At 36.3% G+C, this 27,415-nt stretch overlaps 1 non-coding gene across 1 annotated transcript; it reads right to left on the minus strand.

Moving 5' to 3' along the window:
* Positions 1-14,219: 14,219 nt before the first annotated feature.
* Positions 14,220-14,326, minus strand: LOC133807480 (small nucleolar RNA R71). The gene has a single exon (XR_009879392.1). It is a non-coding gene; the product is annotated as a small nucleolar RNA R71 (small nucleolar RNA).
* Positions 14,327-27,415: the final 13,089 nt, after the last annotated feature.

A 27,415-nucleotide genomic window follows, 5' to 3' on the forward strand; every position in this document is an offset into this window, starting at 1 on the left:
CGGGAATGGCATAGATGTTTACTTAGAGCCCTTAATTGATGAGTTACTTGAATTATGGAATGGTGTTTATACATATGATATTTCTACAAAGAAGTTTTTTAATTTAAGGGCCATGTTGCTATGGACCATAAATGATTTTCCAGCTTATGGAAACTTAGCTGGATGTGCGACTAAAGGAAAGTATGGTTGTCCTATTTGTGGCGAGCACTCAAATGTTGTTTGGTTGAAGCATAGCAAAAAGATGTCATTTTGCAATCATATTCGATTTCTACCACAAGAACACCGTTACAGAAAGAAGAAATATACAACAGCTAGGGCAAGGTAAAGAGCACCACAATGTCCAATTATATTGATAGGTGTTGAAGTAGCTGAGCAGTTAAGCAAAGTGACTAATGACTTTGGAAAGGGAAAAAAGAGGAGTCGTGGTATAGACACAGAACAAATCTGGAAGAAGCATTCTATTTTTTTTTAGGCTGCCTTATTGGGAAATATTAGTTGTTCGTCATAACCTTGATGTTATGCATGCTGAAAAGAATGTTTGTGAAAGCATACTTAACACATTGCTCGATTGCAAAGGAAAATCTAAAGATCACTACAACTCGAGATTAGATTTGACAGAGATGGGCATTATGCCTCATCTCCATCCGTATGAAGAAAATGGTGTTACTCGTCTTCCTGCTGCAGCTTATACTCTATCAAAATCTGATAAGAAGTTTCTTTGTGAGAGGCTATTTGACTTGAAATTGCCTTATGGATATAGCTCTAACATTAGAAACTGTGTAGATGTGAAGAAACAGAAGCTGACAGGACTTAAGTCTCATGATTGTCATGTGATTACGCAACAACTATTGCCTATTGCTATAAAGGGTTTAATGGAAGAAGGTTGTAGAAAGACAATTCTTCGGCTCTCTAAGTTTTTCCATGGATTGTGTCAACATGTGGTTGATAAGGAGAAAATTATGAAATTGGAACTAGAAGCCTTTGAAATTCTTTGTCAACTAGAAGAATATTTCCCTCCTTCTTTCTTTGATCCAATGATTCACTTGGTTGTTCATTTAGCACGAGAAGTTAGACTTTGTGGTCCGGTGCAATTTCGATGGATGTACCATTTTGAGAGAGATATGAAAGTATTGAAAGGATTTGTAGCAAACTATGCACGACCAGAAGGATGTATTGCAAATCGCTATCTTGCTGTTGAATGTGTACGCTTTTGTGAAACATTTTTAAAGCAAAATGATAATCAAGATGGTACATTACTAGAAGAAAATCCACTATCAGCAGCAGAGTGCTTTGAGCTTGACCGATTGAACTTGGCAGTAGCGCATCGGTATGTGTTGTTTAACTCGGATATTATAGAACCATTTCTCAATGTCCATATGGATGAGCTAAAAGAAAGACACTCAAATCTGAATAACAATCAAAACTTTGTTGTGGAATCGACATTCTGAAGAGTTCCCGTTATGGTTTTATGAAAAGGTTGTATTCTATTGCCAAGATAAAAGTTTACGTTTTGTTTTAGTGTACAAATTTATTACAAGTATATTTTTATTTTCAGATTTCTAGCATGAAAAAAGTAGATGGCATGTTAGCTCAATTGGCTGAAGGTCCAAGTCGCGGTGTCACTTCCTACAAAGGGTACATGATTAATGGAATTTGATTCCATAAAAAAGGAGCTGAAAAAACAACTCAAAACAGCGGTGTATACTTGGAAGCACATGGCAGTGGGAAATTGAATGATAAAGATGAGTATTTTGGTGTTATCAAGGATATAATTATGCTTGATTATCGTACTTTTAAGGTGCCATTGTTTTGGTGCGATTGGGCGAATATTCGAATGGGTGTTAAGAAGTCGGAGTTCTATACGCTTGTAAATTTTAATATAGGACAAGCTCAATCCATTAGGGATCCATTTGTATTAGCTTCACAAGTGAAAAAAGCTTTTTATGCAAGGGTGAATGAGTCAAGTAATTGGTATATAGCTTTAAAGGATTCAAATAGAGGGTGTTTTGGACTTAAATCCAATGAAGAAAATTGAGTTTCCTGTTGTCTCTCATGTACTTTGAATGAAACAAATCTGCTTACACTTTTTGTATGTAATTTTGGTGTATTATTACTCTTTTGTTAAATGAAACAAATCTAGTTTTATTACTCTCTATGGTGAACTTTATGATTTTACTTTAATTTGAATGAAATAATTCTGGTTTTATGGTTTTGGTGTATGTTTATTACTCTTTGGTGATCCACATTTCTGATTTATATACTATGTTATCTTTCTTTTTATATTGCAGCAATTTCAACTTGAAAAATGAGTACATTATGAAGATCTCCAAAAAAACACCTTCGTCCAGGTGCTTTATGCAATCTTGTGGCCAAAAAACGAAAAGCATCATTGAAGACTCAAGCTGATTGTGACGATATGTTGCTTGGAAGCCCTATTTTAAAGAAAAAGAGTGCTCTTCGTATGTTTTCTTCACCTGTTAGAGTTGTAATTGATTCACCACCTACTCTTAGTACTAGAGCAGCAACTCGTCGTATGGTCTATGATACGGAGCTAGATCCAAATGATGATGTGGAAGACATGGAGATGTCACTTGGAAGTTCAAAAACTAGATGATCTCTTAATTATGAAGTAGATAAGGTAGTTGATAGTGTTTGTGAAAAGGGAGTAAGGGAGGAACATGAAGAGATAGCTAATGAGGAAAGGGTTGGTGTAGAATTTGAAGGGGCTGTTGCACAATGTGAAGAAGTGCCTGATGCAGAATGTGAAGAAGTGGCTAAGATAGAACTTGAACAACCTCTTAGAAAATCTGTTAGATTACAAAAAACAACTGATGAGGAAAATCAAACTGAGATTGAAGAAATACCTCAAGATGTAGATGCGAATGTAATGAACTTAGCCAAGAAGACAAGGGGAAAAACTCTATTGGCAAATCTTACCAAGAGGAACAATGACTTAAGGATAATAAATTGGAATGAAAAAGGGCAACCAGTTGGTAATAACTCAATGCAATTTTCTTCTTTTGTGGACGCTCTTGTGCGAGAGGTTGTTCCTTACACTATTTCAGATTGAAGGAAAGTTTCACCAATTATGAGAGATGCTCTTTGGGCATCTATTCAGGTAGAATTACAAGTTTTATGAGTGTATTTTTTTATATATTTTCAGCTCTATACTTAAACATATAATATGTTGTTCTATATTCTATTGTAGGCATAATATGACTTACATGATGATTGGCAAAAAAAGATGTGCTTTGAAATGATGGCAGAACTATGGAGAGTTGGGAAATCTAGACTTGTAAAGGATATTATCAATGCAAAAAATGAGAGTGAACGACTAGCCTTAAAGCTGGATTGCATAAAAAGTGATGTAGAATGGAGAGCATTTGTTGCCAAAAAAATTAGTAAAGAACATTTGGTAAGAAATATGATGCAAGAAGTGATGTTGCTGCCTCTTTTATCTCTGTTGGTGTTAAATTAAATATAGTTATGCCTCTTTTACTTATTTATTAAATAGGATATAAGGGCCAAATACCAAGAGAGAAGAAAGAAAGCTGTTCCACACACCTTAAGTCGAAGAGGATATGCTCGAACAATCGATGATATGGTAATAATTAAGTTTTATACTGTTTGTATTTTTGCTTCCATTCTTGTAGTCTCTATTTTATAATCTCTATTGATGTATTGTGTAGAAGAAAGAAAATGAGGATGGTAAAATATCTAGAATCGATGCTTTTCGAAGAGCCCATACCAAGAAGAATGGTGAACCTGTAAACCCAACGGCATCTGATATTTTTGTGAGTATTAGTCATTTAATTTTTGTGAATTTTTACTTATTTTCCATAATGCATACATTAGTTATACTAATTTATATGCAGGGTTCATTGAATGAGATCCTCCTTGAAGACCCAAAATCTGGAACTACAGACAACGCTGATGAGGATGCCTTGACAAAATTGTTTGGTAACCCAAAATCTAGTCGTTTAATCGGACAAGGAAGAGGCGTAACAAGGTCAAAGCTAACTGTTGTTAATATGTGTAATAGCAAGATCTCCAAGTTAGAAAAAGAGCAATATAATATGAAGCTCAAATGACTGAAATGATGAATCTACTTAAAGAACACTTGGTGGTATTTCTATCTTGCACTTATAAATCTTAGTTTTCTTTTCTTCCAATGAAACTTATCTTGGTTTTATATTTAGGTTGGTGGTAAAGTGACACCAAGCGAAGGACAGTCTCGCAATGTACCGCAATCAAACAATATTCAGTCCCCTAAGGTAAATTATAAAAGTTGTTATTGTTTTAAATTTTCATTTTAGAAGAACAATTACAGAAACTAATATATTTTATTTAAAATAAATTTGGTAGAGTATTGCACTAGAAAAAAGACATAACTTTACAGAAGGGAAGAATGCTTGCTACTTGCTTGACTGGGCAGATGTAATTGTTGCTGAAGGTCATTGGGATTCTAGAGATCCAAAGATAACTGTACATGGAAAGCCTCTTGAACCAGACTTTATGCGAGTATGGGTTGATGTTGCTATTGTACCAGAATCTTACTTATTTCGTCCTAATCATGCGATGCTTACAATACAAGAAGCAGTTGGTTCCACAGTTGCATGGCCTTCTAAAAAAGTTATTCCAAGAGGTACATTTTCATACTCAAAAAATAACTAATGTCTTATAATTTAGTGTTTGGTTTCTTTGTTTGCTTTGGTGTAGTTGTGAATCCATTATTTTGTATGTGGTGTCATTTCTTGGATATAATTTCCATATCATTTTTCTTGAAGTAATTTGTGATGCTAGATAATAACAATAAAATATTTCTTTGTTTATTTTGCAGATATGACAAGCGAAGTATAAAAGGATACTTAAGACTCCTTGAAAGTAGTAACTTTGTTTATTTCTTTGTGTTGAAAGTAGTAACTTTTAGACTCCTTGAATACTTAAAGAATATTTTGTTGTTGATGACAGTGTTGAATGTTTTAAACTAAATTGTGGCTTGTTAATTCAATGTAGAATGTTCTTACTTTTTGTTATTTGAAAATCAAGTTCATTTGATGATGCTAATTTTAAAAGAATAAATTAGTGTTATATAAATAAAATATATCATGAGAATTTCAATATATCTAAATATAACAATAATACGAAAATTGAGTTATAATATATATTACAATAACACTTTTTATGCAAAGAATTATGTTATGCAAACTTCATTATATAACACAAATAATGTGTTATACTAAAGTGTAGTATAACACAAAAAATGTGTTATACTAAAGTATAGTATAATACAAAAAAAGTGTTATATTAAAGTGTAGTATAACACAAAAAAAGTGTTATACTAAAGTGTAGTATAACACAAAAAAAGTGTTATATAATCGACTATAAATAACATAATTAAACACTTATCTATATATTAAAATAACATAGAAATTGTGTTATCGTTGACAGTACAATAACACATCTGTATAACACTGATAAAGTGTTATGTAAAGTACCCTGACCTACGATAACATAGTCAGTCTTAACACATCAGAAAGTGTTATCGTATGTTTTGATAACACATTTTCAGTGTTATTAAAAGCATTTTTTCTTGTAGTGGTTGGAGATCTTGTACTCCGAAGAGTTTTTCTAAACATTCGCGACCAAGCTGCTGGAGTACTTGGACCTAATTGGGAAGGGCCATACCAGATTGAAGAAGTCCTTAACCCAGGCGCCTATAAACTTGCTCGCTTAAACGGAGATCTCGTTCCTCACTATTGGAATGAAGAACACCTGCGCAAGTACAATCAATAAACAATTATTCTTAAAGAATTGGCTTGCATTAATTTTACTTTTTACAAGTTTTGAAAAAGGGTTGGTCATTTTATGTGAGTGATCGCATATAAGTGTAAGATCTTATTGATCTCTCGTACAGACATGTTTCATCCATTTATTACGAGAAATATAAGGGACTGTGCGCAGCCAGTCATTTCTTGCCAATTATTGTATTTATTACAAGTATTTGTTCATTACGTGTGTTGTTTTGCTATATTACAATTTCAATTATTTTGCTCCGAGCAGTATTGTTCAAACAGGTTTTGGTCTAGGAAAGTGACCAAGGACCTAAAGCTCCTCAATCACTTGGGGGGCATATAAGGTACAAGTGAGCAAAGCATATCATCAAAAGGTATGTAAACACATTAGCAAAATAAGTGAAAGCATGCTAAGGTACTTAGAGTATTTTTCAAAATTTTGTATTTTGTTAAATCAAACCAAAGTACTATGTTAACTTCGGTCATGCGAACAGATGTTATAATAAAATGAAAATGTATTATAATATAAAAAATGAATTACTCTACATCGCGAGCAGCATTGCTCGGATGTAATTGTTTGGTTAAAAGGAAAATAGTCGCCCACGCAGCAATAAAAAATTAATGTCTTTATATTACGATCCGTAGGTCGTGTAATCAAAAGATTAAAAGAAAAAAAAAAAGGGAAAAGACTAAGAGGCTGGAGGGTCTTGAGGAGCATCCTGGTCGACAGCTACGCTAGCTTCATTATCAACACCATATATCCTTGTTGCCAGAGAGATCTCTGGGGAAGCAGGAACCTTAGCCCTCTCTTCTTCCTCCAGGCGAATGGCACACTGAGACATTAGAGTCCGCCTCAGGCGTTCTGACAAGTAGCTGAAGTTAGCTTTTCGGTTGTGCTTCCAGAACTCGTAGAAGCAAAGATGAGTGGCTTCTTTGTACTTCTCCAAGTTCTTGGCTTCAAGTTCCTCAAGCTCCTTCACGTGCTTTTCCAGCTCCCCCGTCTCCTGCCTGCTCTCAATTAAATCAAGCTCAAGCTATACGGATTGTTGATAGTTGAGTTTGACGCTATCCCTAAATTTTTCTTTGTATTCATTGGATTTATTCAGGGTGTCCCGAACCTCCAGCAGCTCCTCGGCCAGAGTGGCTTTTTTCTCGAGTAGTTCCTCTTTCTGCTTAGACAGCTCCGCACTCTTCTCAAGTAGCTCGCCGTTCTGCTTAGTTAGCTCATTATTCTTCTCGAGCAGGTCAGCTTTTTTCCATCAAGCGCTTTCTTAGCCTCAGCAAGCCTGGTGTCAAAAATTTTAGTCTTGGACACCATTGCACCCGCACGGCGCCAGCCAGCAGTCATGGTCAGCAATCCCTGCAGTCAGATGAAAAGGATAAGGCGATGGTAGAAAATCAAAAGAAAATTATTTAGCATCAGGAAGTAACTTACGCTAACTATCTCATTCAACCCTAGGTTGAGTATTTGGTCAGTCTCCATGGAAATTGTTTCGTTAATGGCTTCTTGACTGCGTTTGTTCTTGGAGAGCTTGTATATCCTCTCCCTGGCTGACCTGGCCACGATGCTAGGCAGGGAGCCTTCGGGATGTGTGTGCTGTGTTTGGCTGGTAGGGACCTGAGGAGTAGGGTGCTGGTCGACAGGTGTTGGAGGAGTGGAATGCTGGTCGACCGGAGGAGTTGAGGTCGGCTACTCGAGTGGCGATGGAGGGGGCGTGTTCTCCTTCGAAGGGACGGTGGCTGGAGGATCCTCAGTTCGGGCCTTCTTTGAGGCAGTTTTACTAATCTCCCCCCGAGTCCTCTTGCTGTCTTTCTTCTTGCCTGAAGATGCAGCGACAGCCTTGTAATGCTCGAACACGTCTTTAGATGACATATCTGCACAAAAAGAAACAACACAAACAGTGATACAAGATACATAGACGAAGCTAAAAATGAAAATAAAGAGATTATAAGTAAAGTACCCGCGCTACAACTACTGGTCACTACATTACTTACTGAACTACTTACTGCCTGGAAGAAATCTGAACTTAAGATTGGACTATACTTAAAGTTGTCGTCCCCGTCAAATAAGTGACAGGGAATTGGCAAACTATTTAGGAGCGAAAGATCAATACCGTTCTCATCTGAAGATTCGTCGATGGGAGCAAGGGGTTCAGTGGCTTGTTTTTTTCCTTTTCCATTTGGGGTGGGGGGAGCAGTAGCCCGTGGAGTGCTGGAAGGTTCCCTGATTGTTACTCCAGTGGCCCTCCTCGGAGAGGGTTGTTCCACATCTGGGTGCTGCTCAGGAACCTCTCCGCCAGTAGCATTCCCCGCTGTTGACTCCCTCACATCCTGATGAGGGGCCAAAAGGCCGACCAGCCTAAGGTTAGCCTTTGTGACCAGATGCTTGACGCTTTTCTCCATGTCAGACATACTGGCCAAGAGGGCTGATCTTAACTCCATGTCTGGAGTGGGGTCTGGTTGCAACCATGGTACAAAGACGTTATCTCCTTGAGTGAAGGCTAGGTTGTTCGCGACCATGTCAGTCATAAGGAAATACTCCTAGTAGTACTTCCCCACGTTCGATATGTGAGTTGTGTCAGATAGGAAAGTGCGCCCTGTTTCCTTATGACAAAAGTGAAAAATCCCCGTGCTTTATTGGTTGGGGTTAGACTTGAGGTCGAACAGATAATTAACCTCATGTGGTGATGGCACATGCCATTTTTTGTTGCTATAAAGGATATAGAATGCTGCAAGCATTCTATATCCATTGGAAGTTATTTGGAAAGGGGCGACCCCGAAGTAGTTGGCCACCCCTTGGAAAAAAGGATGAAGAGGCAATGTAGCCCTTGCCTCAATGTGGTACCTCAACCAGGCGCTGAAAGCGCCTCTAGGCAAGTTTGCCCGTTGGTCTTGAGTGGGTCGGACCAGTGTCACCCCCGGGAGTCCATACTTTCTGATATAGTTGGCGATCATCCTGATCGTTACCCGGCTTTCAGGTACAACATACCATTCAACATCTTGTTGAATAGCATTTCAGGGTTGAGCATGAGTTTGGATGTTTGGGTCAGGAATATTTTCTTCTCGACCACTGGTCGTGGGAATTTCAGCCCAAGGAGCAGGCTGATTTGAAGGATTGGGAGTTTTCTTTTTCTGGGCAGTAGTTTTTGCTCGACCCATATTTTGGACGAGGGTCGATGGAGTGTTTGAAGTGGCGCGAGAAAAGGGAATTTCAGGTATTAGCAACGACGGTTGCTCCTCGTTGTCAAGCAGTTGAGCTAGTAAGTCATCGTCGATGGGTCTTTCACCTCCCCACGGATCTTGCATGAAAAGCTGCGAGCAGAGAAAGGGGGAGGTAAAACATAAAGCTTAAAAGCTTGTGTTGAGAGTTGGAATAACGTTGCTCGCGTATAAAAATTAAGTTTTTATATGGCCAACAGCATTCTAACAAAAGCACTAAGTTCTATACGAGCAGTTTGAAAAACAGATTGAAAAGCAGAAGTAAAAAAAATTTCAGAAAAAAACTTTTTCGCTCCGAAGGGCGCGGGAAAAACCCAGTTTTTCAACTAGCTTAAAAATTGAATTTTTGCTTCGAATTTACGCCCTAAATCTATAATCTCGACTACCAAACTGGCTCTTAACTCCTACAAAATGTAATTTCGTTGTCCTATCAAGCATCGATCAATATGCCCACTACCTCAAAACAGTTTCGGCCAAGAACAGTCAGGAACACAGATTTGAATACATAAAAAACAGTTTTGCATGGCATCTCAAACATCCAAAGGGTTCGTAAAACTTACTTGGATGAAAATAGGGGTCTGAAATGAAATAGCTTTGAGCGTCCGAGCGGAGGATCCTTAGAACAGCGATGGAAACTCTGCAAGTTTTCTGGGCTCTGAAAGTCGAGGTTCTTAGAAGTTCTTGACGAGAAAATGGTGAATGAAAAGTAAAAAGTGAAAAAAATGGATTCGGGGTATTATATATAGCGACTGTGACACGTTAAAAAAGGTAATCATGAGTTACTTTTTCTAAGCAAGGGGAAGTGAAATGGCCGTCAGACACATTCTTGGGAAATCGAAAAGACTTGATTAGACATGATTGGTCACCATTTTCGAGAAAGCATGGGCGGTTCTGATAGATTTCGTGGGGTATTCGAAGAGTTGGTTTCCTAAGTTTACTTATTGCTGGTCGCAATAAATAAACTTGGGGGGCAAATGTTTACCCAAAAAACGGTTGCTGATGACGTGGCGAGAATTTCTCACACGTGGCGAAAGTACTGCTCGACTATCGACCAAAAGCACACCGCATCGTCAGGGTTAATTTTTTATACGACCAGGCTGGTCGTATAACCTAATTTATTTCCTTCTTAATTTGTAATTTTATAATAATTGCATTGAATATTTCTTCATTATTATCTTGATACGCGATTATTAAGGAAAGATAGGGCACGTAGCCATGTGTAACCCTCCTTGAGCATATAAATATGCATGAAATAGCTCAAGGAAGGGACTTTTTTTTAACTTTTGATTCCTGAATCTTGTTGTGAAATATTGAGAGAAAAAAGAGCTATAAGTGAGTTGTTCACCGTCTAATTGTAAGACATTTAAGGTTTGTGAAACTCAAGAACCCTAGTTCTTTGATCACGACTTTGAGATTCAATAATAACAATATCACTAAGTGGACGTAGGTCATTACCATTTCTTGGGGCCGAACCACTATAATTCCTTGGTGTTTTCTTCCTTTCTGTTAGATCATTTTTCTCATTCTTGCTTTATACTTTGTCATACATTTGACTCCGTGTCGTTGGCCAAATCGAGGGTCAACACTCTTAGTCAAAGATTGGCAAAGGCCAAGGAACGCCTCAGAGATCAAAATAAGTTTATGGTTTATGATACCTGGAGACAGGAAAGGTGATTTCCTATGCATCACGTCAGTTGAAAGATATAACCAGAACTGGAGTAGAGTTACTCATGGGCCAGTTGGCCAACATTATGCTTGAGGGAAGGATTGGGGGGAATGTCTTAGCTGGAATAGCTAAGGACTATGCAGTGTCAGGCATGAGTTTATTGAGTTATAAGGATCAGACTTGGGATCCGATGGACATTGGGATTAAACAAGAGATTCTGGATGAATCTTATACTACCCCTTATTCTCTTCATCCAGGCACCATGGAGATGTACGAGGATCTGCAAGCTTTATATTGGTGGCATGGGATGAAGATGGACATAACTGAGTACGTGGCAAAGTGCCTGACCTGTTAGTAGGTCAAGACAGATTATTAGATACTAGTAAGGCCATTACAACCTTTGAGTATCCCAGAGTGGAAGTGGGAGGACATCATGATGAACTTCGTGGTGGGACCACCCAGGATAGTGGCCCAGTATGATTCAGTCTCGGTCATTATGGACTGGTATACAAGTCAGCTCACTTTTTACCAGTGAGGATGAATAATACAGTTGACCAGTATGCATATCTCTATGTGAGAGAGATAGTACGCCTTCATGGGACTTTGAGGTCTATCTTGTTGGATAGGGACCCTATTATTACTTCCAAGTTGTGGGGAAGGTTATAGAAGGTGATGAGTATACAGCTGAAGTACAATATAGCTTATCATCCTCAGACTGATGGTAAATCAGGGAGGATTATCAAGATATTAGAGGACATGCTGAGAACATGTATATTGGACATGGAAGGGTCCTGGAATGAATATTTGCCTCTAATAGAGTTTTTCCTATAATGATAGCTACCAGTTGATTATTGGAGTGACACCTTATGAGAAGTTGTATAGTAGGAAGTGTAGATCGCCCATTCACTGGGATGAGATGGGTGAGAGTAAATATTTGGGTCCTAAGGTAGTTTAGAGGACCACTGAGGCTATTAAAAAGATTAGAGCTCAGATTCTTGCTTCTCAGAATAGACAAAAAAGTTATGTTGAACTGAAGCAGAGGAACGTGGAGTTCCTAGTGGAAGACTATGTCTTTCTTAGAGTCCCACCATGGAAAGCGGTGAGGAAATTTAGGAAAAAAAAGGGTAAGTTATGCCCTAGATTTGGAAGATCGTTTGAGATCCAGGAGAGGATCAGTCAGGTGGCCATAGAGTGGCCTTACCATCGGCATTGTCGATCGTACACAATGTATTTCACATTTCCATGTTGAGGAAACATGTATTAGATGAGACTTATGTGTTGAGTTATGAGGATTTGGAACTAGAGGCAGAGTTATCCTATGAGGAATAACCAGTTTAGATTTTAACAGAAAGGATAAGGTTCCGAGGAAGAAAACTATACCTTTGGTTAAGGTATTATACATACACAGTAAGGTCGAGGGAGCAACTTGGAGACTGGAATCAAATATGCGGGATTTATATCCCGAGCTGTTCAGGTGATAACTCCATTTTAGTGTCGTTTTAGGATGTGTTTTTGTGGTAATCTTGAGTCGTTATGTTTTTTTTATGCAAGATTAGGCTTGTTTTTTTTTTGTAAGTTGGTGCATGGAATCATGAGTTAAATGCGAAAAGATGAGGAAATGGTGAAAAAATAGAGCTTTTGGTGGTTGTTCGACTCAAATTGGTGCTAAGGATGAATAATAATAAGTTTTGATGAAGGAAGGATGTCAAAAGGTTAAAATCTAAAAAAATGGAATTAAAATCACAACATGGGCTTAAGGGTCGCAACTTTAGTAAAGTCAGAGGCTGAATGGTTACTGAAAAGAAAAAGAGTCGTGACTTGGTCAATAGAGTCGCAACGCTAGTAGAAGTCAGAGGCCAAGCCAGGAGGTCCATGGAGAGGCGGGCTGCAACCTGGGTTTAGAGGTTCGCGGCGCCAGCAGATGTTAACCAGATGCTGAAGGGCTAAAAAAGGACACGGGCCGTGACCTAGGAAAGGCCAAGTCGTGGCCCGCCTATGAAAAAAAGGAATTCGTGGACTTTTTTAGTATACATTCAGACTTTGTGTTTTAATTTGGGTTAGGTCAGATTTTCATTACGAATTTAGAGATTAAATTTGATTCAGAGACAATTTTTTCTGCATTTTCATATTTTTTTTATTTCTTCTTCAAGTCTTTGAATTTTATGTTTCTAAATAATTATTTTGTTGTTTTAGTCATGTCTGATATGAACTAAACACCTCTATCTAGGGGTTAATGTAGTCACTTGGATTTCTATTTAAAGTTATTATGATGTTCTATTAATTCTTCTTCTTTATTCTAATCTATATAATGTTTGCCTAATGCTATGTTATACTTGATCAATATTTTCTTGATTTATGATTTTGATTCAGAATTCGAAAGATGAGAATTGAACATGCTATCGTTATGTAGACATAGGTTACATATTGGACGAAAGTACTTGTATGGCATGTGTAGTAATTAGGTTTCTACTCTTAATGTCTGCTATATGTTTAAGTTTATCACAGAAATGTAGAAAACTTGCATATAGGTTGAGATCTTATATCTTGAAAAAGAATAGGAATCGATTTTTGTTACCTGTTATTAGAATAGGAAGAAGAGATTTAGAACTGATTAGTAAAATTGATAGAATGAAAAGTTGATGAATTTAATACCCTAGGTTTTTAATTATGTAATCAATCTTTATTATTGCAAATTTTATTTCAATTTTAAGTCTTAGTTTAAAAATCACTTTATTTTCAATAGCCAAATAGAAATTTAAATGCAATTATTAGTAATTGGTTGATAGTCCTTGTGGGAACGATACTTTACTTACTATTTTATTACTTAAATCAATTGTGTATACTTGCACATCATATTTTCGCGATCAATTTTTTGGTGCCGTTGCTGGGGACTTAATATCTAATATCAAGATTAATTGTTTTTTTTTCTAATTTGGATTTTATATTTTACACTCATTCGGATCGAGGTTGTATCGTGTTTCGGGAATTATTGGTATATGCGAGGAAGTAGACAAAATAAGCTCATAGCGGTAGATCTTGAAATTGAAAGAACGTGCAGAAAGAACCGAAAGATAAAGAAAATGTTGGATTTTGCCATGGCTGAGAATCAAGGAAATGCCGCTAATGTTAATAATATCCCAAATATTGCAGAAGTCCCAGTGGAAAGAGGACAAAGGACGCTTAGAGACTATGTACTTCCTACTGTCACAGGAGTGCATTCATGTATTAGACACCCCACTATTGCTGCAAATAATTTCGAGATTAAGCCAGCAATCTCACAAATGGTGCAGTCAACTGATCAGTTTGGGGGGTTGCCCACGGAAGATCCAAATTTTCACATAGCCAATTTTCTGGAGCTATGTGCAACATTTAAGATGAATGGGGTAAGTGACGATGCGATTAGACTTAGATTATTCCCATTTTCTCTACCAGACCAGGCAAAAAGTTGGCTTATTTCACTGCAAGCTAATTCTATCCAAACATGGGAGGAGTTAGCCCATAAGTTTTTAGCAAAGTTTTTCCCTCCAGCAAAAGTTGCAAAGTTGAGAGGGGAAATCAATAATTTCTATCAAACATAAGGGGAATCGCTGTATGATGCATGGGAAAGATTTAAATAATTATTAAGGAAGTTCCCACATCATGGTATAGAGAATTGGATGCTGGTCCATAATTTTTATAATGGGTTGAATGGTACTACTCGTACCATAAAAGATGTTGTAGCAGGAGGTGCATTCATGAGCAAGAATGCTAATGAGGCGTATGAATTGCTTAAGGAGATGACAATGAATAACTACCAGTGGCCAACTGAAAGGGGACAAACCAAGAAGGTGGCTGGTATGATTGAATTAGATGCCATCACAATGCTTACAACGCAAGTGGCAACTTTAACGAAGCAGTTACAACAGAGCAACCTGTTAACCCAAAACATGCAAGTTCAAAGTCTATATGGGGCATCTGGGAGTGCTCATCCATTAAATCCGTGTCCTACCATGGATATGAATAATATACCTTTGGAACAAGTCCAAGCTATAGGAAATTTTCAAAGACCAACCAACAACCCCTTTTCGATGTCATATAACCAAGGGTGTATGAATCATCCTAATTTATCTTGGACAAATAATCAAGCTGCACAATAACCTTTCCCTCAAAGTCAACAACAATTTCCACCTCCACAACCACAACCACATCAACCAACACATATGAAACAACCTGAAGTACAACCCGATGTACTGAACCAATTTATGACAGAAACCAGGGCATCTATCAGGAGTTTGGAGACTCAAATGGGGCAGTTGGCTACTTTGATGACAAACCGTGCTCAAGGGAACTTACCAAGCACTACTGAGGTAAACCCAAAAGAGCAGTGTAATGCAATATCCTTGAGGAGTGGCAATGAGTTAAAAGAGCCAAAAGTGGTTGATAAGGAGAAGGAAGTTAACGCTATTGAAAATTTAGAGAAGCAACCAGAAATAAGTATAGATCACCATATAAAGATCCCATTTCCTCAGAGGCTTCAAATGAATAAGCTTGATAAATAGTTTTCTAAATTTTTGGGTATCTTTCGAAAGCTACAATTTAATATCCCGTTTGCTGAGGCATTGGAACAAATGCAAAGTTATGTGAAGTTTATGAAAGAAATTTAGTCAAAGAAAAGGAAACTAGAGGATTATGAGACAATGACACTTACTGAGGAGTGTAGTGCGATACTTCAAAAGAAACTACCTCCTAAGCTTAAAGATCCTAGTAGTTTTAATATCCCATGTTCTATAGGGGGCTCAGTGGTGACAAAGGCTTTATGTGATTTAAGGGCCAGTGTGAATTTAATACCTCTATCAATCTTTTGGAAGTTGAATTTGGGAGAAGCTTGGCCTACTACCGTGTCTTTGCAGATGGCAGATAGACCAGTCAAACATTCTCGTGGAGTGATTGAGGATGTATTGGTGAAGGTGGATAAATTCATCTTTCCTGCGGACTTTATCATTCTTGGTATGGAGGAAGATGAAAATATTCCAATAATACTTGGCATGCCATTCTTGGCTACTGGTAGGGCTTTGTTCAATGTACAAAAGGCTGAGTTAAAATTGCGAGTGCAAAAAGAGGAGGTAATATTTAATGTTTTTGCAGCAACAGAAATTCCAACTTGTTGTAGAGTTGAAGTGGTAAAACGAGGAGAGAACAAGTTAGAAGTCTCTAAGAAAAGATCCATGGTTAAAAGTGGAATGCGAAAAGTGTATCATCGTTTAAAAAGGTTTTTCAGTGAAAGGATTCAGATGTTACATGAACGGGGTAAAGTTCCACCAATTTCTAATCACAAGAAACGAGGGACAACTCATGATACTATGGCTCTCAAGGATGTGAGGGGAGGACTTGATCCAAGTTGAATATGAAAGAAAACAAGCATCCGGCTAAGTGCCGTTAACGACAACGCGTTTGGAGGCATTCCAATCTTTTATTTGCATTTTTTATTATTAGTTTTATTTAATTTTTGGCTTATGAACACTTTAATTTTAGTATTTTTTTTATTTATTTTTATTTGATTTTAATTTCTGTTAAATATGAGACTAATTTTAGTTGCAGCGCTACTTCGAGCTCAGCCATAATGAACTATGGGATAACCAAAAAAAATTCTTTCACCATCTTGATATGTATCATTTTCAGCAGTCTGAGGTGTTAGGTAAGTTTCTTTTTCTGTGGCTTTTATTTAAACATTGGGGACAATGTTTAGGTTAAGTTTGGGGGAAGAGATTTATTGTTTTGTATATATTATGGTATTTTGTCAGTTGTTTTGTGTTTGTTATGTTATGTATAGGTTGTTTAAGGTGTTAGTTGAATCATGTTGACAATGATTAGTTAATGATAATATGATTGAATGATGCACTATATAAATTGAATGGGAATGAAGCTATAAAAATCTGTGTGCTTGGTTGAATATTTCTTACCATTTTTACATGAGTCTACTTAAATAATTGAGAGCTTAATCATGATTTTTAATAAATTTTGTGTAATTAAACAATTTTTATGCTTGTTGAATGTTGAATTTTTTTTTTATGAAAATGTTGTTATTCTAGAACTTGTTTGCTTGCTATTTGAGACGAAATCCTAGATTATGCATGCTTAGGAAGATGATTTAGGCAATTCTTTGGAACGTTTGAGCCTTTTAAGCCAACCTTGATTTATTAAATCCTTAGTTACCCAATTTTGAGCCTAATTTGATTCTTTTTGTTTGACACTTATTTTGAGCTTATTGGAAACCTGGTTATTTTTCCTTCTCTTTGATATACCATGAGCATATGAAAAGTGAATGGGGAAGTTTGTAATGGGGTTTATGTTTGGAAATTTGTGTCAATAAAAGAAAAAAAATTGAGACAGAAAAAAAGAAAGAAAATATATATTGAATATGAACTACACTCCAGTTGAAAATACAAAGGAATAAGTTTGGGGGAGTGTAATATCATTAGAAGAAAATTTTAAAAAAAATTCATTAATTGAATTTTCTCTCAAAGTAAGAAAATTTGGAAATTTGGGATTGTTTTTGGGGTTTGCAAGTTGATACAAGATTGGTTTGTTTGGTTGTGTGCTTATGGTATATTTTGAGCCTAATTGACTTTTTCATCTACCTTTACCTAAGCCATTCAATTATAAGCTGTGAAAGTCCTATTGATTTCTAAGCATGTATTTTCTACATTAGTGGAGATTAGTAAGTATAGCCAGCTTATGGGATAGTGATATTAATTGATTGTAATGAATTTTTTTTTGTGAGCATGAATTGATTCGAATACATGTTATTTATTAATCATGATTTTGAGAGCTTTTATTTTTGTTTGGACTTAAGTGAATTGGAAGAATGTTTTGACTGAAATTCTTGATTATAAGACAATTTTCCTAAAGATTATATAAGTGTGTTAGTCATCATAGCTTGAGGCGTGAATTATTGTTGTCAGCTTGATTCAAGTGTGTTTCTTGTTTAGGTTTTTAGTCGAGTCTATTTATTGTTGTGTTCTTTACTCGAGGTTAAGTAAAGAGTAATTTTGGGGGAGTTTGATAACTCCATTTTAGTGTCGTTTTAGGATGTGTTTGTGGTAATCTTGAGTCGTTATGTTTCTTTTGTGCAAGATTACGCTTGTATTTGTTTCTGTTGTAGGTTGGTGCGTTGAATCATGAGTTAAATGCAAAAATAAGAGGAAATGGTGGAAAAATAGGGCTTTTAGTGGTTGTTCGGCTCAAATTGGTGCTAAGGATGAATAATAATAGTTTTAATGAAGGAAGGATGTCAAAAGGTTAAAATTTGAAAAAAGAAATGGAATTAAAGTCGCGGCATGCGCTTAAGGGTCGCGACTTTAGTAAAGTTAGAGGCTGAACGGTTGCTGAAAAGAATTAGAGTCGTGACGCTAGTAGAAGTCAGAGGCAAAGCTAGGAGGTCCATGAAGAGGCGGGCTGCAACTTGTGCTTAGAGGGCTGCGACGCCATCAGATGTTAACCAGATGCTGAAGGACTAAAAAAGAACACGGACCGCGACCTAGGAAAGGCCAAGTTGCGGTCCGCCTATGAAAAAAAGGAATTCGTGGTTTTTTTTAGTATAAATTCAGACTTTATGTTTTAAATAGGGTTAGGTCAGATTTTAATTACAAATTTAGAGACTAATTTTGATTCTGAGACAAGTTTTTCTGCACTTTCATATTTTTTATTTCTTCTTCAAGTCTTTGAATTTTATGTTTCTATATAATTATTTTGTTGTTTTAGTCATGTCTGATATAAACTAAACACCTCTATCTAGGGGTTAATGTAGTCACTTGGATTTCTATTTAATGTTATTATGATGTTCTATTAATTCTTCTTCTTTATTTTAATCTATATAATGTTTTCCTAATGTTAGGTTATACTTGACAAATATTTGCTTGATTTATGATTTTGATTCAAAATTCGAAAGATGGGAATAGAATATGCTATCGTTATATAGACATAGGTTACATATTGGAAGAAAGTACCTATATGGCTTGTGTAGTAATTAGATTTCCAAGCTTAATGTCTGCTATATGTTTAAGTTTATCACAGAGATGTAGAAAAGCTGCATATAGGTTGAGATCTTATATCTTGAAAAATAATAGGAATCGATTTTTGTTAACCTGCTATTAGAATAGGAAGAAGAGATTTAGAACTGATTAGTAAAATTGATAGAATAAAAAGTTGATGAAGTTAATACCCTAGGTTTTTAATTATTTAATCAATCTTTATTATTGCAAAGTTTATTTCAATTTAAGTCTTAGTTTAAAAATCACTTTATTTTCAACAGCCAAATAGAAATTTAAAAGCAATTATTGGTAATTGGTTGATAGTGCTTGTGTGAACGATACTTTACTTACTATTTTATTACTTGAATCAATTGTGTATACTTGCGCATCATATTTTCGCGATCATCAGGTAAAATTTCAAGGACGAAATTCCTATATGGAGGGGATAGTTGTAACGTCCCAAATTACCTAATAAGGCTTAGGGCCTTGATTAGGAGGCCAGTATGGCAAATTAAGGAAATTATGTGATTATGTGATATATATATGTGTATCATTATATGATTATATGAGTTATATTATAATATGACTTGATATGCATGTTTAGGTGTATTAAATATGCATGTGGGCCCATTTCTGATTAAAAGGGAAATTTTTGTAATTTGGCCCGTTACGGGTATATTTGGCATATATGTGTGGGACCATGTCATTATGTGGATATATTTGGGTTAGTCGGCACGAGACGATCCTAGGGAGCAAGCTAGTGGGAAAGTCACAAAGGAACCAATACTTGACTCGGAGTGAGTCAAGGGGTATATTGGGTATTTAGTACCTTACCGGGATATTGGGCAATGGGAATAAATATGTGATGATATACTTGAAGTTAGTGCGATCAGGAGGGAATTCTGGGAATGTTGAATATTTGGCCCCCGGGGACATTTTTGGGTACCCAAGCATTGGGATTTGCTTAAGGTTACTTAAGATTGAAGTAACCTGACATAATAAATAAAAAGAACGTTCAGTCCTCTCTCTCTCTTTTCGGCCTTCGAAGGAAACTCAAGTTTTAGGACTCAGATTCAAGCAAGGATAGAGTCATAACGATTCTAAGGAAGATTAGAAGCTTGATAGAGGATTTAACTGGGAAACGACTTAATAGGAGGTAATCTAAGCTTTAAATTTTAAGTTTTTGAGTTTTTAAGCTTTAATTAGATTTTACGTTTTGATGAGTTTTTGAATTGTTTGGAACTTGGGTTTTGGTGGTTTTGAGCTGCTTAGTTGATTGGGAACTTTGTTTTGGGGATTTGGATGTGTTTGGATAGGTTTGTGGAGGGTTTTTATGTGGGAAAAACGTGGAAAAATGGCTGAGTTCTAGGTCGAGTCTCAGCCCTGTTCTAGGGTGTCGCAGCTCAAGCTTGACGAAGGAGAAGGTGCTGGCTGTTGGGCTGTTTGGGCCACAGCACGGGGTGCACTCACAGAGGGCATTAAGCCCCTGACTTGAGCGGGCAGCGGCTCAAAATGGAAAAAATGGCCAAAATGAGTTTTTAGTGATGGGAACTCAAACCTAAGGGCCCAAGATCGATCCTATTACCCGATTTAGTAGGATTCGATGTCCCAAAGGCTAGGACTTGGTCCGGAAGCCTGTGTTTACTCGTTATTGACGTGATTTTATATTATGGTTGTGATTAGGTTAACGCTAGGGGCCTGAAACCGGGATCGTGCTTGAGGGTCGTTCATTGGTAACCTGTGCTTGGACTAAAGGTAAGAAAACCACACCCAATATGTGATACATGTGATGATGGCTTGGCCTGAATTATTGAACAGGAATATGAATAGGGCATGAACGCTTGAGAATGTGCATCATTATGATTATGCTTGTGAGTGTTGATTGAGCATGTTGAATGCTTTGTATTTGGATATTTGATATATGATGAATGTTTGTTAGCATTATATAATTGAGAAAGACATTGACTTATTAGTCAAGGTTGACAATAGCGCCGAACACTGGTCGAAAAGAATTGACTTATTAGTCAAGGTCAAAAATAGCATCGAGCGCTGGTCGAAAATCATTCACTTATTAGTCAAAGGGAGGTAATAGTGCATTGAGCGCTGGTCGTTTTGGTTAGGCTAACCAGGAGCGCATCATACGCTTGTCTGACCTACTGGTCGTGGAAAACTCAGCGCCAAGTACGCTGAGCCAGCCCTAAGGCTGGTTATACAGAGGACAGGGGAATGGGCCCGGGGTGAATTATTAGTCCTATATTCTAGGGTTGGGCCCCAACATTGACTTTAGTCAATGACGACCTTAGCATTCTGAGTGTTGATCGTAAAGCATTGACTTATTAGTCAAAGACGGCCTTAGCACTCTGGGTGCTGGTCGTAAAGCATTGACTTATTAGTCAAGGACGACCTTAGCACCTTGAGTGCTGGTCATAAAGCATTGACTTATTAGTCAAGGACAGTCTTAGCACGTTGAGTGCTGGTGGTAAAGCATTGACTTATTAGTCAAGGATGGCAATAGCACACTTAGCGCTGGTCCATATGGTTATGCCTAATCAGGAGCGTGATATATGCTTGACCGACCTATTGGTCGAGGAAAACTCAGTGCCAGGTACGCTGGGCTAGCTCCGAGGCTGGTTATATAGAGGATAGGGCAAAGGGCCCCAGGGTGACTTATCAATCCCATATCCTAGGGCGTGGAACCTAGTATGATTCCATAATCATGTAGTTTGGGCAATGGACCCCGATATGATTCATTGATCATTTATCTTGGGCTATTGGCCCTTATGACATCGTAGTCATTTATATGAATGGTATGCATGCATGAGTAGGGTGATTACTTCTAGGCATGCTTATTATGATTTGGTAATATGTTATTAACTGCTTATGAGCATGTTTAATTTTTCTTGCTGAGCCTTGGCTCACGGGTGATATATGGTGCAAGTAAAGGGAAAAGAAAGATGGATCATCCTTGAGTTTGAGAGCTTAGGTGACGATGTGAACATATGCAGCTGCTCGACCACCACGACCGAGGGTTTAAAGAGGAACTAGGGTCAAACCCTATTTTGGCGCTTAGGTCGACTGGTTATAACTTTTTCATTGTAATTAAAGTTTTTAAATGTGTTTTGGGATCCCATGTATGAAGTATACATTTTTATAAAACGATGGTACCTTTGACCAAAATTTTTAATCTTAATTTGTTAATCAAGTTTAGTTTATGGCCAAATGACTCGTTTAGCGAGTTTAGCACTATTTAAAATACATAGTGTAACAGTCCATGAGTAGTAGGGTGTTACACTTTCCTTATAAGATTGGGTTTCCTCTAAGGCACTTCAGCCTGTGTAGCTTGAAAGACTTCTACTCGTGACCCCAAGAGCGTAGAATAGGTGGTAAAACAAAGAGTGTACTCTCGTGGCTTATCATTGGTTTTTGTCCGTTTGTTATCACTATTGTTGCCACCGTTAGAATTATTACTTCGTTTGTCACCATTTTTGGTTTTTCTTATTACCATTACCATTACCATTGGTTGTCTGGTTCTAGTTTATTTTTGGTTGGAGCAGCACTGTGCCTGCTTGGTTAGCCTATTCTGCCCTTCAATTAACTTCTTACAACTTAATGAACTCATCTACTCAATTTAAAATCTCTCTAGTTGAGTAGACGATCTTTCTTGTGAGATCAATCCCTAGAGGACATTTTACTTGGATCCAAGCCATGATGGCCATCAACTTTCCATCATCACTGACTGTTTTTGACCTAGCAGTTTCTTGCATGAACTACTGCACATAGTCCTTAAGGGGTTCGTTGGCCATTGCTTGATGACAACAAGGTTTTTGAGTTCAGCTATTGGGATACGAGCAGTAAGAATTTTGAGTAGAAAAACCTCACAAATGTATCCTAGGATGAAATGGTTCTAGCTTAAAGAACCATTGTTTAGCAGAATCAGCCAGGGTAGTAGGGAGAATCCTACACCGGACATCATCTCTTAATCCTTGAAGATCCGTTTGTATTTCAAAGTTGTTGACGTGTCAAATGAGTAATCTCTTCCAGTATACATTTAACAAGTTGGCATCTTGAACTTGGGAGGGATTGTAATAGCATTGATCCGTGCAGAGAAATGAGATCCTTTCATTCTCTCTATATCAATATCAATGAATTTTGGAGCAGTTAGCTCCCAAACCATCTGAGTGAGGGTATCTATTTGCGCTTGGATTGCCGGAGCAACTAGTGGCACAACTGCTGGAGCAGCGACTGGGATTGCGGCAACTGTTACTTGTGGCGCAGGTGGGATTACTCGTGCAATGAGTCCTTCAACATTAGAACCATTGCCTTCCCGAAGCTGGTCGAGGACATCTCACAGGTCGGGCCCTCTATTCCCAACTCTATTGAAGACGCTTCCTCCTTTGGGTTGCCCCCCAGCATTCTGGCTATATGCTCGAGGAGGGCCAAGAGGTGGTCTTTCTTGACAGTTTCCTGGCTCTTGCTGCCTTTGTGGGACAAACGTTCCTTTAGGCTGCACATTTTCCCTAGGTGGGATATCTTGAGGCCCAGGTGGCCTTTGCAGAATAAATTGTCCTCTTGGATGCCCATCATTGCGACGATTATCATAATATTGACAGTCACGGGGTCGGTAGTATCGACTATCCCCCTCATCATCATCATAACCATCTCTGTATGTTGTTTGATAACTACTATTGGCTTCTTGATCATTCCTCCTTCTATTTCTTCTGTTAGGATGACCATAATTATATCCAGCATGTCGAGGTGGCTGTCCCCGATTCTGGCTAGCTGGTCTTTCATTCCTTTGTTGTTAGAATTGCTGACCAGCTTCAGGATTAGGAGGCTGGCCTCCACTTGAGGTTGCACGCCTTAGTTGTTCGTTAGCATGCCTTCCAGTTCTAGACGCTTGTCTGGCGCAACCTTGCTCTCTGTTGGGCAACACTTGCTCGTCTTGATGAAGCGGTCGTTGCACTCTTGGCTGATCCCCCTGTTGGAGAGTTGACTCCGAGTTTTCCTAGGGGGAACTACTTCTCTCAAGATCGTGATAATTGAGCAAGCCATGGGGCTCTACCAGCTGCTCGTTAGGCTTCAAGATTTGCATGACCAATGTTTTCAGGCTGATGATTCACTGGTTGGGGTCTTGTTGCTTGATTCTATGACAAGACAGCCCTAGTAGCCTTGCCGCCTCAGCATTGCGATAGTCAGCTTCCTCTTGACGGGCCTCAAGGGCTCGTTGCCTTTGATCCATCCAGGCTTGGAATCTTATCTTTGCTTATTGAGGGCTTCTGCTATAGCCTCTTGTGCTGATGCCTGACTCTCATGCATGGCAACGAATTGTTCCTGCATTTGTCCCATGACTCCTTTCAGCTATTTAAGGTCGGAGTGTAGATCTTCCCCTAAGTCAACATTGGGCTCATTATGCCCAAATATGGCTGCTGGAGGTAGGTTTCCAGGAGGAGGAACCTGATGAGTGGGACGTAAAGGATGGATATGACTGCTCGAGGGGCCATCCGGATGTTCAGTGTTAGGGTTCCCCCCTTGTGGTTCTTGACTCTGAATTCTAGTAGTGACAGCCATTATTTTAGATGGATCTAGTAAAGTGGGATCTTGAGTTCATCTCTCAATGTAAGCACCAAAATGTTGACCAACGTTTTGGTCAACGGCACTGAGTCAATTTATACAATAGGAGTTAATAAAATGAACTGAAATCAAGTAAACAACACACATAATTTTATAGTGGTTCGACCCCAAGAGTTGGTAATGACCTACGTCTACTTGCACTTTTATTAATCAAAGAAGTCTCACACTCAAGATCAAGAAGAAACAGGGTTCAACTGAGTTTCTCAAGCATGAGAGAAAAAGAATAAAATTCAATTGGACTTTGTATGTAAAGTGTGCACAAATTCAGCTTAGAAATAATGACTGAAAGAGTTCTCTATTATAGAGTCTCTTAATGAGCTATGCGCCTTTACAAATTAACCTAGGCCTTACACATGTAGTGTGAGATTGTTATAAGTAACTACAAATTCAAATAATACAGAGATAATACAATTCAAATATCGGTTACATAAATATCTTAGAATATTTTGCAGTATCTCCTGAAATTCGAATCTTCGGGTGAAAAATGTGTCATACATCGAGCAGGTCCATCTTCAAGCAACATCATATAACAACACTAGTCTTCTCCTCCTGAGCAGGTTCTTATGTAGTTTTTTTGAGTAGCTACTCTTTTTTCGACCAGCCCTCTGCATTCATTGTTATTTATCGCCACGTGTCTCTTTTCCAAATGCCATGTCACAGGGACCTAAGTGATATTTTTTAGAAAAATTGGAGACCTTTATGCCCAAATTTTGGGATGAATCCCTTAGAGCTTATTGGATGTAAACAAATAGCATGTCACATGCTTCTATTTTATCATCAAACTGATTATTGTTCACATTTTTTCTTTTTTCTTTTTTATTGATAAATAGATCTTTTTACTTGTAATTTCGTAGATTATTAGCTCCTTTGATTCGAAGATGCATCAATTTTCTGGTTCTGATGTTATTCGTAACTTTCACATGGGTTTGGCACTCTCCATCTTGCCCACGTCCATACTTATAAATATATAAATATATTTAATTATTGCTTACAAATTAAAAAAATTATAATTTACTAATTCAATTATAAATAAAAAATGATTTAAAATCCCCATTGACTAAAAAAAATGGAGACAAAACTTAAACTTAAAACCACAATAAATATTTTGTTATATATTTTTCTAATTTTAATATTTTTTAATTAAATAAGTCTCCAACCCCGACCGAAATTATGCGCCATGCCTCTGCTAGAGAATAGTTCGGGGCAGGGAATGCCTTCTTTGCCTCCTCTAATTTTTATACGTAGAGACCACCTCTAAAATTTATATCTTCAGTTTTAAAAATGAAATTTATATATTTTTAGAACCTATGGTGATGAAAATACTACTAAAATTTAAGAAAATATATAAGTTGTGTTTGGTAAAATTTTTGTTTTTTAATTTTTAAAACACAAAATAGAAATATATTTTTTTATTTTAAAAAAAATAAAAATATGTTCGGCAACTATTTTTGTATTTTATTTTTTAAAAAAAATAATAAATGTGCTTGATAATTTTTATTTTTATTTTTTGTTTAACAATATGAAGTGTTGATTTGAATAAGAGAAGAAAAAATAAAGGAAAAGTCAAAATCGATTTAAAAAAATTTGAAAGTAAAAAAATTATATTTTTAAAATTTAACAAATTTTAATTAAAATTTTAAAAAATATTAAATAAAAATAGAGTTACCAAACACATTTTACGTTTAATTGTCAAATTTTTAATTAATAAAATAGAAACTATTTTTTTAAATGTTACCAAACAGCACCATAGTTTTTATCCTCTCTTGTTCTCTTTTTACTCTTTAAATATATAAAAATAAATAAAAAATTACATCTAATATGGTTTTACTTTTTTTTTTTTTACATAAATATAAAATTCTGAGCTTTTTCTGTAAATATATATGGATTTCATTATTTTAAGGTAATTATATGAGATTAACTTTCCCACATTTTTTTATAATTTTCAGATTATGCCATATTTTGATCTTAAGTTTAGTTATTTAAGTTTTGCATTATTCTTTAAGGCAAATTTGTTATTTCATCCAATTATTAAGGTTAAATGTATAATTCAAAATATATTTTATGTTATTTTTAATTTCTTGAAGATGTTTTTTTAATAGGGTAGTAGATTATATAATGAAATACATAATTAATACCATATATTTTTATAATAATAATAATACAAAAGATACCTCAAAATAAAAAATTTATATATTATTGCATAACAACAAATACTTTCATTTTAACTGTTTCGGATGTATATATTAACTTACCTTATATAACTATATATCATGCAAAAATGTTCAAACAAAAAAAAAACAAAGATATACAACACCAAAATTAGCCGTCCATTTCAAATTTTAAATTAGTCATATTAGTTGTATATCTTCTCAAATTGAAGTTTGGATTGTAGTGTTTATAAACAAAAACAGTTAACGTATCTTTATTAATAAATAAACAAAAATGTTTATTAAGAAACACTTGTATGTTTCTAAACCTTGTTGTTTATAATTTTGAAATTCAACATGACAACCAAACTGTTGAGAAATGTTTATGTACGAATTTTTAAAATAAACATTATGAAATAAAACGAAGTTGTTAGGTTAAATAAAATGAATAAAAAAGCAAATTATGGTTATTAAAAAAATAAAATAAAACATGAACACATCTAGTATAAACATAAACATTTATTTTATTAACCATTCAACTTAAATTAAACCAAAGTGTTTATTTACTTATTTAATGCAATAAAACAATCAAATAATATACTAATGAGTTATGTTTTATACATAACCAATTAGTTTTATGCATAAATAACACTATATAATAAACTAGTTGGTGGGAATAACCAATTAGTTTAATGCCTAAATTAAACTAGTTTATTTTTTTAGCTGTTTAATTTGTTTTGTTTTAAAAAATATGAAATAAACTAAATGGTTATGTTTGATATAATATCTTTAGGAACATGGTATTTCAACGGTGATGTGTTCCAAAAACTCAATGGTATATTTTCTTTTATTTACAATTAAGCATATGAAAACAATGACACACTTAATATAAAATAAACATAATCATTTACCTAAATGAGTTGATGTAACAAAATTTAAACAACATGA

This window comes from Humulus lupulus, chromosome X (genome assembly GCF_963169125.1).
Source record: "Humulus lupulus chromosome X, drHumLupu1.1, whole genome shotgun sequence".
NCBI lineage: Eukaryota > Viridiplantae > Streptophyta > Magnoliopsida > Rosales > Cannabaceae > Humulus > Humulus lupulus.